Source organism: Cebus imitator, unplaced genomic scaffold (genome assembly GCF_001604975.1).
Source record: "Cebus imitator isolate Cc_AM_T3 unplaced genomic scaffold, Cebus_imitator-1.0 Scaffold1256, whole genome shotgun sequence".
Taxonomy (NCBI): Eukaryota; Metazoa; Chordata; class Mammalia; order Primates; family Cebidae; genus Cebus; species Cebus imitator.
In genome coordinates this window covers 1-13,296 of record NW_016108571.1, presented here as the reverse complement: position 1 = coordinate 13,296, position 13,296 = coordinate 1, and the positions used below count along the sequence as shown (strand labels likewise).

Here is a 13,296-nt window from a genome sequence, read left to right as displayed (position 1 = left end):
CCCACCCCCCGCCACCGCAACAGACCGTTTTCTGTTTGTATTAGGGAGATGTTCTGGGCTCACACGCGGAATCTTGGGCTAGGGAATGAAGATGATTTTAAATGTAACAACTGAGTCACAGATCCTTAGTCTGGGAAAGTAAAACAGCTTTGAGAATTTAACTGTAATGCTGTTTTGCAACAGGCCTTTTACAGATTGGAATCCTAATCATTCAGGGATTGCCAGTATTGTGCTACCTACTGTATTAATAAACAAAAAGGAAACTGGTCTCTATGAGAATCTCTATCTGGTGCCTTCAGACAAAACTTGACCAGGTTTAGAGAGAAAACCCCTGTCTCTACACCTCCATTCCCAGGGCGAGCTCACTCTCTGGCATCAAGTTCCCCATGGTGAGTTTCCTTGTACAAGAGTTCGAAGGGAGAGGTAAGGAGTGGGACGCACGGAGTCCAGTTCAGGGACTCGGATTCCAGGGCAAGAAGTGATTCGGAAGGGGCTGGGCGCAGCCCTGGCTTCTCTACCTCTCCCCGGTTTCCATAGACAGATCCTTGGTCAGGACTCATGCAATCAGTGTGACAAAGAGGCTTGTGAGGGATCAGGACAAAGTCCCAGGTCCTGGGCGTGGGTCTCAGGGTGTCAGGTTCCAAGGACCCATCTGCACTGGGCAGCAGCGTTCCGGATTCCCCCACTTTCCTGTGTTTCACCACTTCTCTCAACCTATGTTGGGTCCTTCTTCCAGGATACTCACCAGGCGACCCCAGTTCCCACTTCCATTCGATGTAGAAAAGACAATCAGCGCCGTCGAGGTCCCAGTTCTAAAGTCCCCACGTACCCACTGGGACTCAGATTTTCCCCAGACACCGAGGCTGAGGTCATGGCGCTTGGAACCCTCCTCCTGCTGCTCTCGGGGATCCTGGCCATGACCGAGACCGGGGCGGGTAAGTGCGGCGTCAGAAGGGAAACGACTTCTGCTAGGAGGAGCTAGGGGCCCGCCCGGCGGGGGCGCAGGACCCGGGGAGCCTCGCCGGGAGGAGGGTCGGGCGGGTCTCAGCCTCTCCTTGTCCCCAGGCTCTCACTCTTTGAGGTATTTCGGCACTGCCTTGTCCCGGCCGGGCCGCGGGGAGACCCGCTTCATCGCCGTGGGCTACGTGGACGACACGCAGTTCGTGGGGTTTGACAGCGACGCCGCAAGTCCGAGGATGGAGCCGCGGGCGCCGTGGGTTGAGCAGGAGGGGCCGGAGTATTGGGACCGGGAGACGCGGAGAGCCATGGCCAAGGCACTGACTTTCCGAGTGGGCCTGCAGACCCTGCGCGGCTACTACAACCAGAGCGAGGCCGGTGAGTGACACCCGCCCGGAGCGCAGGTCACGACCCCTCCCACTCCTCACAGACAACCCGGGTCCCCCCGGAGTCTCCGGATAAAGATCCACCCCGAGGCTGCGGGACCCGCCCAGACCCTCTAATGGGGAGAGCCCCAGGCGCCTTTACAGAGTTTCATTTTCAGTTTAGGCCAAAATGCCCGCGGGTTGGTCCCGGCGGGGCGGCGCTGGATGGGTCCGGCTGACCTCGGGGACCCGACCAGGGTCTCACAACCTCCAGGGAATGATTGGCTGCGATGTGGGGCCGGACTGGAGCTTCCTCCGCGGGTATCTCCAGTTCGCCTATGACGGCAACGATTACATCTCCATGAACGAGGACCTGCGCTCCTGGACCGCCGCGGACACGGTGGCTCAGAGCACCAGGGCAAGTTGGAGGCGGCCAACGTGGTGGAGCAATCGAGAGCTTACCTGAAGGGAGAGTTCGTGGAGTGGCTCCTCAGATACCTGGAGAACGGGAAGGAGAGGCTGCAGCGCACGGGTACCGGGGCGTCGGGAGCCTTCCCCATCTCCTATAGAACTCCCAAATGGCTTCCCGCGAGGAGGGGAGGGAAATGGGATCAGCGCTAGAATGTCGCCCTCACTTGAATGGAGAATGGCATGAGTTTTCCTGAGATTCCTCTGAGGGCCCCTTCTGCTCTCTAGGACAATTAAGGGATGATGTCTCAGAGGAAATGGAGGGGGAAGGCAGTCCCTGGAATACTGATCAGGGGTCCCTTTTGACCCCTGCAACAGCTTTGGGCACCGTGACTTTTTCTCTCAGGCCTTGTTCTCTGCCTCACACTCAATGTGTTGGAAAGTCTGATTTCGGCTTCTCTGAGTCCCTCAGCCTCCATTCAGGTCAGGAGCAGAAGTCGCTGTTCCTGCCTCAGAGACTAGAACTTTCCACGGAATAGGAGATTATCCCAGGTGTCTGTGTCCAGGCTGGGATCTGAGTTCTGACAGCTCAGGTGTCCTGTCCATTCTCGGGATGGTCACATGGGTGCTACTGGGGTGTCTCATGAGAGATACAAAGCACCTGAATTTTTAAACTCTTCCTGTCNATGGGTGCTACTGGGGTGTCTCATGAGAGATACAAAGCACCTGAATTTTTAAACTCTTCCTGTCAGACACACGTGACCCATGAAGTTTCTGACCATGAAGTCACCCTGAGGTGCTGGGCCCTGGGCTTCTGCCCTGCGGAGATCACACTGACCTGGCAGCAGGATGGGGAGGACCACACCAGGGAAACCAAGCTTGTGGAGACCAGGCCATCAGGGGATGGAGCCTTCCAGAAATGGGCAGCTGTGGTGGTGCCTTCTGGAGAAGAGCAGAGATATATATGCCATGTACAGGACGAGGGGCTGCTGGAGCCCCTCACGCTGAGATGGGGTAAGGAGGGGGATGGGTAAGGAGGGGAATGGGGTGTCATGTCTTTTCTCAGGGAAAGCAGGAGCCCTTTCCCTCAGGGAAAGCAGGAGCCTTCAGCAGGGTCAGGGCTGAGGCCTGGGGTCAGGGGCCCTCACCTCCCCTTCTTTCCCAGAGCCATATTCCCAGCTCACCATCCTCACCGTGGGCATCGTTGCTTGCCTGGCCATCCTGGGAGCTGTGGTCGTCAGAGCTGTGGTCGCTGCTGTGATGTGGAGGAGGTTGAGCTCAGGTAGGGAAGGGGTGAGGAGTGAAGTCTGGGTTTTCTTGTCCCTTTTGGGGTTTCAAGCCCCAGGTAGAAGTGTTCCCCTGCCTCATTACTGGGAAGGACCATCCGCACATGGGCTGACCCAGCCTGGGGCCCTGTGTGCCAGCACTTAATCTTTTGTGAAGCACATGTGACAATGGAGGACAGATGTATCACCTTGACGATTATGGTGTTGGGGTCCAGATCCCAGCATTCACAAGTCAGAAGAAGTTCCCTGCTAAGGACAAACCTTAGGAATGCGGTTGGTCCAGGACCCACACCTGCTTTCCTTGTGTTTTCTGATCCTGCCCTGGGTCTGTAGTCATAGTTCTAGAAACTTCTCTTGGGTCCAAGACTTGGAGTTTCTGCTAAGATCTCAGGGCCCTGCCTCCTCCCTGTCCCCTCACAGGAAGTTTTCTTCCCATAGGTGGAAAAAGAAGGAGCTACTCTCAGGCTGCATGTAAGTGGTGGGGGTGGGAGTGTGGAGTAGTTCACCCACCCCATAATTCCTCCTGTCCCACATTTCCTGCGGACTCTGACCAGGTCCTGCTTTTGTTCTAACCCAGGCAGCGACAGTGACCAGGGCTCTGATCTGTCTCTCATGGCTCCTAAAGGTGAGATGCTGGGGGTCTGAAGTGGGCAGGGTTAGGGGCAGAGTGGACAGGACTGGGTAATATGGATTATTTGATTGGGACGTTTCCAGTGTGTGGTGGGCTCTTCAGTGTGTCATCACTTACCATGACTGACTGAATTTGTTCATGACTGTTGTTTTCTGTAGCCTGAGACAGCTGCTTGTGTGGGACTGAGATGTGGGATTTCTTCACGCCTCCCCTTTGTGACTTCAAGAGCCTCTGGCATCTCTTTCTGCAAAAACATCTGAATGTGTCTGCGTCCCTGTTTGCATAATGTGAGGAGGTGGAGAGATAGCCCACCCCATGTCCACCGTGACCCCTGTCCCCATGCTGACCTGTGTTCCCTCCCCAGTCATCTTTCCTGTTCCAGAGAGGTGGGGCTTGTGTCTCCATCTCTGTCTCAGCTTCATGGTGCACTGAACTACAACCTCTTACTTTCTTACTGAAAATAAGAAACTGAATATAAATTTGTTTCTCAAATATTTGGCATGAGAGGTTGATGGGTTAATTAAATAAGTCATTTCTTAAAATTTGACAGAGGAAATAAAGAGCTGAGAACCTTCCAGAATCTGCATGTTCGCTCTGCTGAGTCTGTTGCAGGTGGGGATGGAGAAGGCTGTGAGGAGCCGAGTGTGGACGGGGCCTGTGCCCAGTTGCTGCTGAGTCCATCATGGGCTTTATGTGGTCAGTCCTCAACTGGGTCAGCTTCGCTGCTCCATTGTCCTTGTCCCTTCAGTGGAAACTTGTCCAGCAGGAGCTGTGACCACAGAGGCTCATACATCGCCCACAGTGGCCCCTGCACACGGGAGTCTCTGTTTCTGAGATAAATTTTCAGACCCATTCAGCTCCTGCCCTCCTTCTAGGGCTCCCCTTTTGCTCTGCTCTCCTGCCCTCTCTCCCTGTCCTGGTTCCAGTGATCTTGGTGCTGGCTCCAATCACAACTCGTGAATCTAAAGCAAAGTCTAATTTAGACTTACATTTGTTTGTGAAATTGCATCCATCATGAAGGACTGTTCCTCCCTGAAGAGAGGAACCTGATTATGTGCTACAGTGTGTGGCTGGGGTGGGGGAGGGTTGGTGTGGGAGGAGGGTTGGAGGTGGGACACCACAGGCAGCCCTGCTGAGAAAAGCACAGGCAGCCTCGATGTCAGTGTGAGGGGACCTTGTGCTGTAGCTGCCACAAAACAGCACTTGGCCTGAGTCTATGTTAACAGAGATACTGTCTTTGGAATAGTGAGGTGCTCTACAGTGATCATTCATTCAACTGACCTTTGTTGTCTGCCAGACATAGGACAGAATGGTTCTGCATCTGGGGAACACTACTGAAGTAAAATCAGAAAAATCTCTGACCTTGTGGAGCATGTGTTTCAGTGGGAAGAGGCAGACGACAGATACACTATCACCAGAGCAAGGAAGGAAAGTGCTAGAAAGTGGGAAGTGCTGTGAGGCAGGTGATCCAGGATGTGGGCAGTGAGGACAGGGAAGGTGGCTGTTGTACAGCAGTGGTCAGTGTGTGCCTTGCTGCAAAGGTGACCTTTGCGGAAAGATTTGAGGGACATGAGGATGTCTGGGGAAGTTCTTTCTAAGCAGGGGAACTCCAGCAAATGCACTAGGGCAGAAAGGTGTTTATGTTCCCAGAAGAGCAAGGAGGCCAGGAGGGCTGGACAGAGAGAAGCTAGATGAGGTCAGTGGTATGGCTTCAGGGGATTGGGGTTGGATCTGATCTTTGCTCTGAGTGGGATGAAGATTTAGAGGACAGTTTTGAGTAGAAGGCCATGATATGACTTCTCTTTTATGTGTGTGTGTATGTATGTATTTATTTATTCTCTTTTTTTTATTGTTATACTTTAAGTTCTGGGGTACATGTGCAGAATGTGCAGGTTTGTTATATCAGTATTCACGTGCCATGGTGGTTTGCTGCATCCATCACCCTGTCATCTACATTAGGTAATTCTCCTAATGCTATCCCTCCCCTATTATCCCATCCCCTGTTACCCCTTCCCTAGACCCCATCCCCTGACAGGCCCCGGTGTGTGATGTTCCCCTCCTTGTGTAAATGTGTTCTCATTGCTTAACACCCACTTGTGAGTAAGAACATGTGGTGTTTGGTTTTCTGTTCTTGTGTCAGTTTCCTGAGAATGATGGTTTCCAGCTTCATTCGTGTTCCTGCAAAGGACATTAACTCATCCTTTTTTATGGCTGCATAGTATTCCATGGTATATATGTGCCACATTTTCTTTATCCAGTCTATCATTGATAAGCATTTGGGTTGGTTCCAAGTCTCTGCTATTGTGAACGGTGCTGCAATAAACATACATGTGCATGTGTCTTTATAATAGAATGATCTATAATTCTTTGGGTATATACCCAGTAATGGGATTGCTGGGTCAAATGGTATTTCTAGTTCTAGATCCCTGAGCAATCGCCACACTGTCTTCCACAATGGTTGAACTAATTTACGCTCCCAGAAACAGTGTAAAAACATTCCTATTTCTCCACACCCTCTCCAGTATCTGTTGTCTCCTGATTTTTTAGTGATTGCCATTCTAACTGGTGTGAGCTGGTATCTTAATGTGGTTTTGATTTGCATTTCTCTAATGACCAGTGATGATGAGCCTTCTTTCATATGTTTGTTGGCTGAAAAAATGTCTTCTTTTGAGAAGTGTCTATTCATATCCTTTGCCCACTTTTTCATGGGGCTGTTTGTTTTTTTCTTGTAAGTTTGTTTAAATTCTTTGTCAATTCTGGATATTAACCCTTTGTCAGATGGGTAGATTGCAAAATTTATTTCCATTCTGTTGGTTGCTGATTCACTCTAATGATGGTTTCTTTTGCTGTCCAGAAACTCTTTTGTTTAATTAGATTCCGTTTGTCTATTTTGGCTTTCGTTGCCACTGCTTTTGATGTTTTAGTCATGAAAACATGATTATTTTAGTCCTTGCCCATGCCTATGTCCTGAATGGTTTTCCCTAGGTTTTCTTCTGGGGTTTTTATGGCGTTAGGTCTTATGTTTAATCTTTAATCCATCTGGAGTTAATTTTTGTATAAGGTGTAAGGAAGGGATCCAGCTTCATCTTTGTGCATATGGCTAGCCAAGTTTCCTAACATCGTTTATTAAATAGGAAATCCTTTCCCCATTGCTTGCTTTTGTCAGGTTTGTCAAAGATCAGATGGTTGTAGGTATGTGTCATTATTTCTGAGGCCTCTGTTCTGTTCCATTGGTCTATATCTCTGTTTTGGTAACAGTGCCATGCTATTTTGATTACTGTAACCTTGTAGTATTGTTTGAAGTCAGGTAGCATGATGCCTCCAACTTTGTTCTTTTTGCTTAGGATTGTCTTCACTATGCAGGCTCTTTTTTGGTTCCATATGAAGTTTAAGGTGGTTTTTTTCCAATTCTGTGAAGAAGATCAATGGTAGCTTGATGGGGATAGCATTGAATCTATAAATTACCTTGGGCAGTATGGCCATTTTCACGATATTGATTCTTCCTAACCATGAGCATAGAATGTTTTCCATCTGTTTGTGTCCTCTCTTATTTCCTTGATCAGTGGTTTGTAGTTGTCCTTGAAGTGATCATTCACATCCCTTGTTAATTGTATTCCTAGGTGTTTTATTATCTTTGTAGCAATTGTGAACGGGAGTTCACTCATGATTTGGCTCTCTGTTTGTCGATTATTGGTGTATAGCAATGCTTGTGATTTTGCACACTAATTTTTTTTTATCCTGAGACTCTGCTGAAGTTGCTTATCAGCTTAAGAAAATTTTGGACTGAGATGATGGGGTCTTCTAAATATACAATCCTGTCGTCTGCAAATAGAGACAATTTGACTTCCTCTTTTCCTAATTGAATACCCTTCATTTCTTTTTCTTGCCTAATTGCCCTGGCTAGAACTTCCAATACTATGTTGAATAGGAGTGGTGAGAAAGGGCATCCTTGTCTTGTGCAGGACTTCAAAGGGAATGCTTTCAGTTTTTCCCCATTCAGTATATTGGCTGTGGGTTTGTCAGAAATAACTCTTATTATTTTGAGATATGTTCCATCAATACCTAGTTTATTGAAAATTTTTAGCATAAAAGGCTGTTGAATTTTGTCAAAGGCCTTCTCTGCATCAATCATGGTTTTTGTCTTTTGTTCTGTTTATATGAAGGATCACGTTTATTGATTTGCGTATGTTGAACCAGTGTTTCATCCCAGGGATGAAGCCGACTTGATTGTGATGGATAAGATTTTCGATGTGCTGTTGGATTCAGTTTGCCAGTATTTTATTGAGGATTTTTCACATCAATGTTCAATAGGGATATTGGCCTGAAATTTTCTTTTTTAGTTGTGTCTCTACCAGGTTTGGTATCAGGATGATGTTGGCTTCATAAAATGAGTTAGGGAGGATTCCCTTTTTTTCTATTGTTTGGAATAGCTTCAGAAGGAATGATACCAGTTTCCTTTTTACCTCTGGTAGAATTCAGCTGTGTTGCTGCCTCAATTTCAGACTTTGTTGTTGGTCTATTCAGGGATTCGACTTCTTCCTGGTTTAGACTTGGAGGGGTGTAAGCTTCCAGAAATTTACCCATTTCTTCGAGATTTTCTGGCTTATCTGCATGGAAGAGTTCATAGTATTCCCTGATGGTAATATGTATTTCTGTGGGATCGGTGGTGATATCCCCTTTATCATTTTTTATTGCATCTGTTTGATTCTTATCTCTTTACTTCTTTATTAGTCTGGCTAGCGGTCTATGTGTTTTGTTGATCTTTTCAAAAAACCAGCTCCTTGTTTCATTGATTTTTTTTTTAAGGGTTTTTCATGTCTTTACTTCCTTCACTTCTGCTCTGATCTTAGTTATTTCTTGTCTTCTGCTAGGTTTTGAATTTGTTTGTTCTTGCTCCTCTAGTTCTTCTCATTGTGACATTAGGGTGTTGATTTTAGATCTTTCCTACTTTCTCTTGTGGGCATTTAGTGCTGTAAATTTCCCTCAGCATACTGCTTTAAATGTGTCCCAGAGATTCTGGTACGTTGTGTCTTCGTTCTCATTGGTTTCCAAGAACATCTTTATTTCTACCTTCATTTCATTATTTATCCAGTAATTATTCAGGAGCAGGTTGGTCAGTTTCCATGTAGTTGCATGGTTTTGAGTGGGTTTCTTAATCTTGAGTTCTAATTTGATTGCACTGTGGTCTGAGAGACTGTTATGATTTCTGTTATTTTGCATTTGCTAGGAGTGTTTTATTTCCAGTTATGTGGTCTATTTTAGAAAAAGTGTGATGTGGTTCTGAGAAGAAGGTATATTCTGTGGATTTGGGATGGAAAATTCTATAGATGTCTATTAGGTCTGCTTGGTCCAGATCTGAGTTCAAGTCCTGGATATACTTGTTAATTTTCTGTCTGATTGATCTGTCTAATATTGACAGTAGAGTGTTAAAGCATCCCATAATTAATATGTGGGAGTCTAAGTCTCTTTGTAGGTCTCTAAGAACTTGCTGTATGAATCTGTGTGCTCCTGTGTTGGGTGCATATATATTTTGGATAGTTAGGTCTTCTTGTTGCATTGATCTCTTTACCATTATCTAATGCCCTGCTTTGTCTTTTTTGATCTTTGTTGGTTTAAAGTCTGTTTTATCAGAGACTAGAATTGCAACTACTACATTTTTTTGCTTTCCATTTCCTTGGTAAATATTCCTCCATCCCTTTATTTTGAGCTTATGTGTGTCTTTGCATGAGAGATAGGTCTCCTGAATACAGCACCCAATGGGTCTTCACTCTATCCAATTTGCCAGCCTGTGTCTTTTAATTGGGGCATGTAGTTCGTTTACATTTAAGGTTCATATTGTTATGTGTGAGTTTGATCCTGCCATTATGATGCTAGCTGGTTATTTTGCCCATAGTTTATGGCAGTTTTTCATTGTGTTGATGGTCTTTTCAATTTGGTATGTTTTTGCAGTGGCTGGTACTGGTTGTTCCTTTCCATGTTTATTGCTTCCTTCAGGAGCTCTTGTAAGGCAGGCCTAGTGGTGACAAAATCTCTCAGCAGTTGGTTGTCCATAAAGGATTTTATTTCTCCTTTGCTTAAATCTTAGTTTGCCTGGATATGAAATTCTAGGTTGAAAATTCTTTTCTTTAAGAAAGTTGAGGCCGGGCATGGTGGCTCAGGCCTGTAATCCCAGCACTTTGGGAGGCCGAGGTGGGCAGATCATCTGAGGTCAGGAGTTCGAGACCAGCCTACCCCAACATGGTGACACTCCATCTCTACTAAAAATACAAAAATTAGCCAGGTGTAGTGGCACGCACCTGTAATCCCAGCTACTTGGGAAGGTGAGGCAGGAGACTCGCTTGAACCTGGGAGGTGGAGGTCGCAGTGAGCCAAGATCAAGTCATTGCACTCCAGCCTGGGATACAGAGTGAGACTATGTCTCAAAAAAAAAAAATTGTTGAATATTGGCCTCTTTTGGCTTGTAGATTTTCTCCCAAGAGATCTACTGTGAGTTTGATGGGCTTCCCTTTGTGGATAACCAGACCTTTCTCTCTGGCTGCTCTTAGCATTTTTCCTTCATTTCAATCCTGGTGAATCTGACGATTATGTGTCTTGGGTTGTTCTCAAAGAGTATCTTTGTGGTGTTCTCTGTATTTCCTGAATTTGAATGTTGGCCTGCCTTGCTAGGTTGAAGAAGTTCTCCTGGATAATATCCTGAAGGGTGTTTTCCAACTTGGTTTCATTCTGTTCGTCACTTTCAGCTACACTGATCAAACATAGATTGGGTCTTTTCACATAACCCCATATTTCTTGGAGGCTTTGTTCATTTCTTTTCACTCTTTTTTCTCTAATCTTATCTTCTCACTTTATTTCATTGAGTTGATCTTCAATCTCTGATACCCTTTTTTCCACTTGATCGATTTGGCTATTGACACTTGTGTATGCTTCATGAAGTTCTCATGCTGTGTTTTTCAGTTCTGTCAGATCATTTATGTTCTATTCTAAACTAGTTATTCCAGTTAGCATTTCATCTATATTTTTCAAGATTCTTAGCTTCCTTGCATTGAGTTAGAACATGCTTCTTTAGCTTGGAGAAGTTTGTTATTACCCACCTTCCAAAGCCTGCTTCTGTCAATTTGTCAAACTCATTCTCTGTCCTGTTTTGTTTCCTTGCTGGTGAGGAGTTGTGATCCCTTGGAGGAGAAGAGGCATTCTGGTTTTTGGAATTTTCAGCCTTTTTCCACTGGTTTCTTCCCATCTTTATGGATTTATCTACCTTGGTCTTTGAGTCAGCGACCTTTGGAATGGGTCTCTGAATGGACATCCTTTCTGTTGATGTTGAGACTATTTCTTTCTGTTTGTTAGTTTTCCTTCTAACAGTCAGGCACCTCTGCTGCAGGTCTGCTGGAGTTTGCTGGAGGTCCACTCCAGACCCTACTTGCCTGGAAATCACCAGCAGGGGCTGCATAACAGCAAAGATTGCTTCCTGTTCCTTTCTCTGGTAGCTTCATCTCAGAATGGTACTCACCAGATGCCAGCCAGAGCTCTCCCATATGGGGTGTCTGTTGGCCCCTACTGGCAGGTGTTTCCCAGTCAGGATACAAGGGAGTCAGGGAGCCACTTGAGGAGGCAGTCTATCCCTTATCAGGGCTGGATTGCTCTGCTGGGAGATCTGCTGCTCTATTCAGAGCTGCCAGGCAGGAACATTTAAGTATGCTGAAGCTGTACCCGCAACAGCCTCCTGTACCCAGGTGCTCTGTCCCAGGAAGGTGGGGGCTTTTATAAGTCCCTGATGGGCTGTTGCCTTCTTTTCAGAGATGCCTTGCCCAGCGAGGAGGGAGTCTAGTGACACAGTCTGCCTACAGAGGCCTTGCTGAACTGCTGTGGGCTCCACCCAGTTTGAACTTCCCAGTGACTTTGTTTACACTGATGTTAAAATCACCTACTGGAGACTCAGTAATGGTAGACGCCCTCCCACCACCCCTCACCAAGCTCAAACATCCCAGGTCAAGCTCAGACTGCTGTGTTGGCTGTAAGAATTTAAGCTAGTGGATCTTAGCTTGCTGGTCTTTGAGGGAGTAGGACCCACCGAGGCAGATCACTTGGCTCCCTGGCTTCAGCCCCCTTTTCAGGGGAGTGGTAAATGGTTCTGTCTTGCTTGCAGTCCAGGCACCACTGGGGTATGAGAAAAAAAAACTGCTGCAGCTGGCTCGGTGTCTTCCCAAACAGCCACCCAGTTTCGTGCTGGAAACCCAGGGCTCTGGTGTTGCAGACACTGGAGGGAATCTCCTGGTCTGAGGGTTGTGAAGACCATGGGAAAAGCACAGTATCCAGTCTGGAGTGCAGGGGACAGTCCCTAGTGGCTTCCCTTGGCTAGAAGAGGGAGTTTCCCGGCCCTTTCTGCTTCCTGGGTGAGGTGATGCCCCACCCTGCTTTGGCTCACCCTCCTTGGGCTGCATCCACTGTCCAACCAGTTCCAATGATATGAACCAGGTACCTCAGTTGGAAATGCAGAGATCACCTGCCTTCTGCATCGATCTCGCTGAGAGCTGCGCCCCAGAGCTGTTCGTATTTGGCCATCTTGCCATCAACCCGACAATTTGTCTTATTTATTTATTTATTTGAGACTGGGTCTCACTCTTTTGCCACTGGAGAGCAGTGGCATGATCTCTGCTCACTGCAACCTCCACCTCTCATGTTCAAGTGATTCTCTCGCCTCAACCTCCTGAGTATCTGGGATTACAGATGGGAGCCACAACACCTGGCTAATTTTTGTACTTTTAGTACAGGTGGGATTTCACGATGTTGGCCAGGCTGGTCTTGAACTTCTAAACTCAAGTGATCTGACCTGACCACCTCTTCCTCCCAAAGTGCTGGGATTACAGGTGTGAGCCACCATATGCACCCCTCCTCTTATACTTTTGAGGAGCGAGTCCCTCATGCCACAGACTACTAGATTACTCAAAACCTCACCAGTGTAGCAGGCACTTAAATCTTTGTATAGTTTACCAGTCTTTGGAGTGGATTTGTGTTACCAAAACTTGAAGAGTATATTCCAGTTCTTGCTCATCAAATTGTAATACATAATATCATTAATACAGTGAACAAATGTGACATCCTGAGGAATATTTAGATGGTCTAGTTCCTTTATATGATGGTAGGGAGCAGGAGATGTAATGTATCCTGGGGATAAAATTTAAAATGTAGAGTTATTTGTCCTTTGTGAATATAAATAGCCTCTGGCCTTCTTTTCATATGTGTTGCAAATAATGCATTTAGACCTATTGGTAGTCTTACACAATGAATAAGACTCTCTATAAATTTGATTTACTAAAAATATGACAGTCTGGCCTGGCAAGGTGGCTCATGCCTCTAATCCCAGCACTTTGGGAGGTCAAGGCAGATGGATCGCTTGACCTCAGGAGTTTGAAACCAGACTGACCAACATGGAGAAACATCGTCTCTACAAAAAATACAAAAATTAGCTGAGTGTGGTGACTTGCACCTATAGACCCAGCTACTTAGGGGGCTGAGGCCCAGGAATCACTTGAGCCCAGGAGGTGGAGGTCGCAGTGAGCCGAAATCTCACCACTGCACTCCAACCTGGGTGACAGAATGAGACCGTGTCTCAAAAAACAAAAAGAAAACTGTGTTGAGACCAGTTAATGAA

At 46.7% G+C, this 13,296-nt stretch overlaps 1 pseudogene; it reads left to right on the top strand.

The window, feature by feature from the left end:
• LOC108298948 overlaps nt 1-3,180 on the top strand; it is a 10,921-nt pseudogene extending 7,741 nt beyond the window's left edge.
• Nucleotides 3,181-13,296: the final 10,116 nt, after the last annotated feature.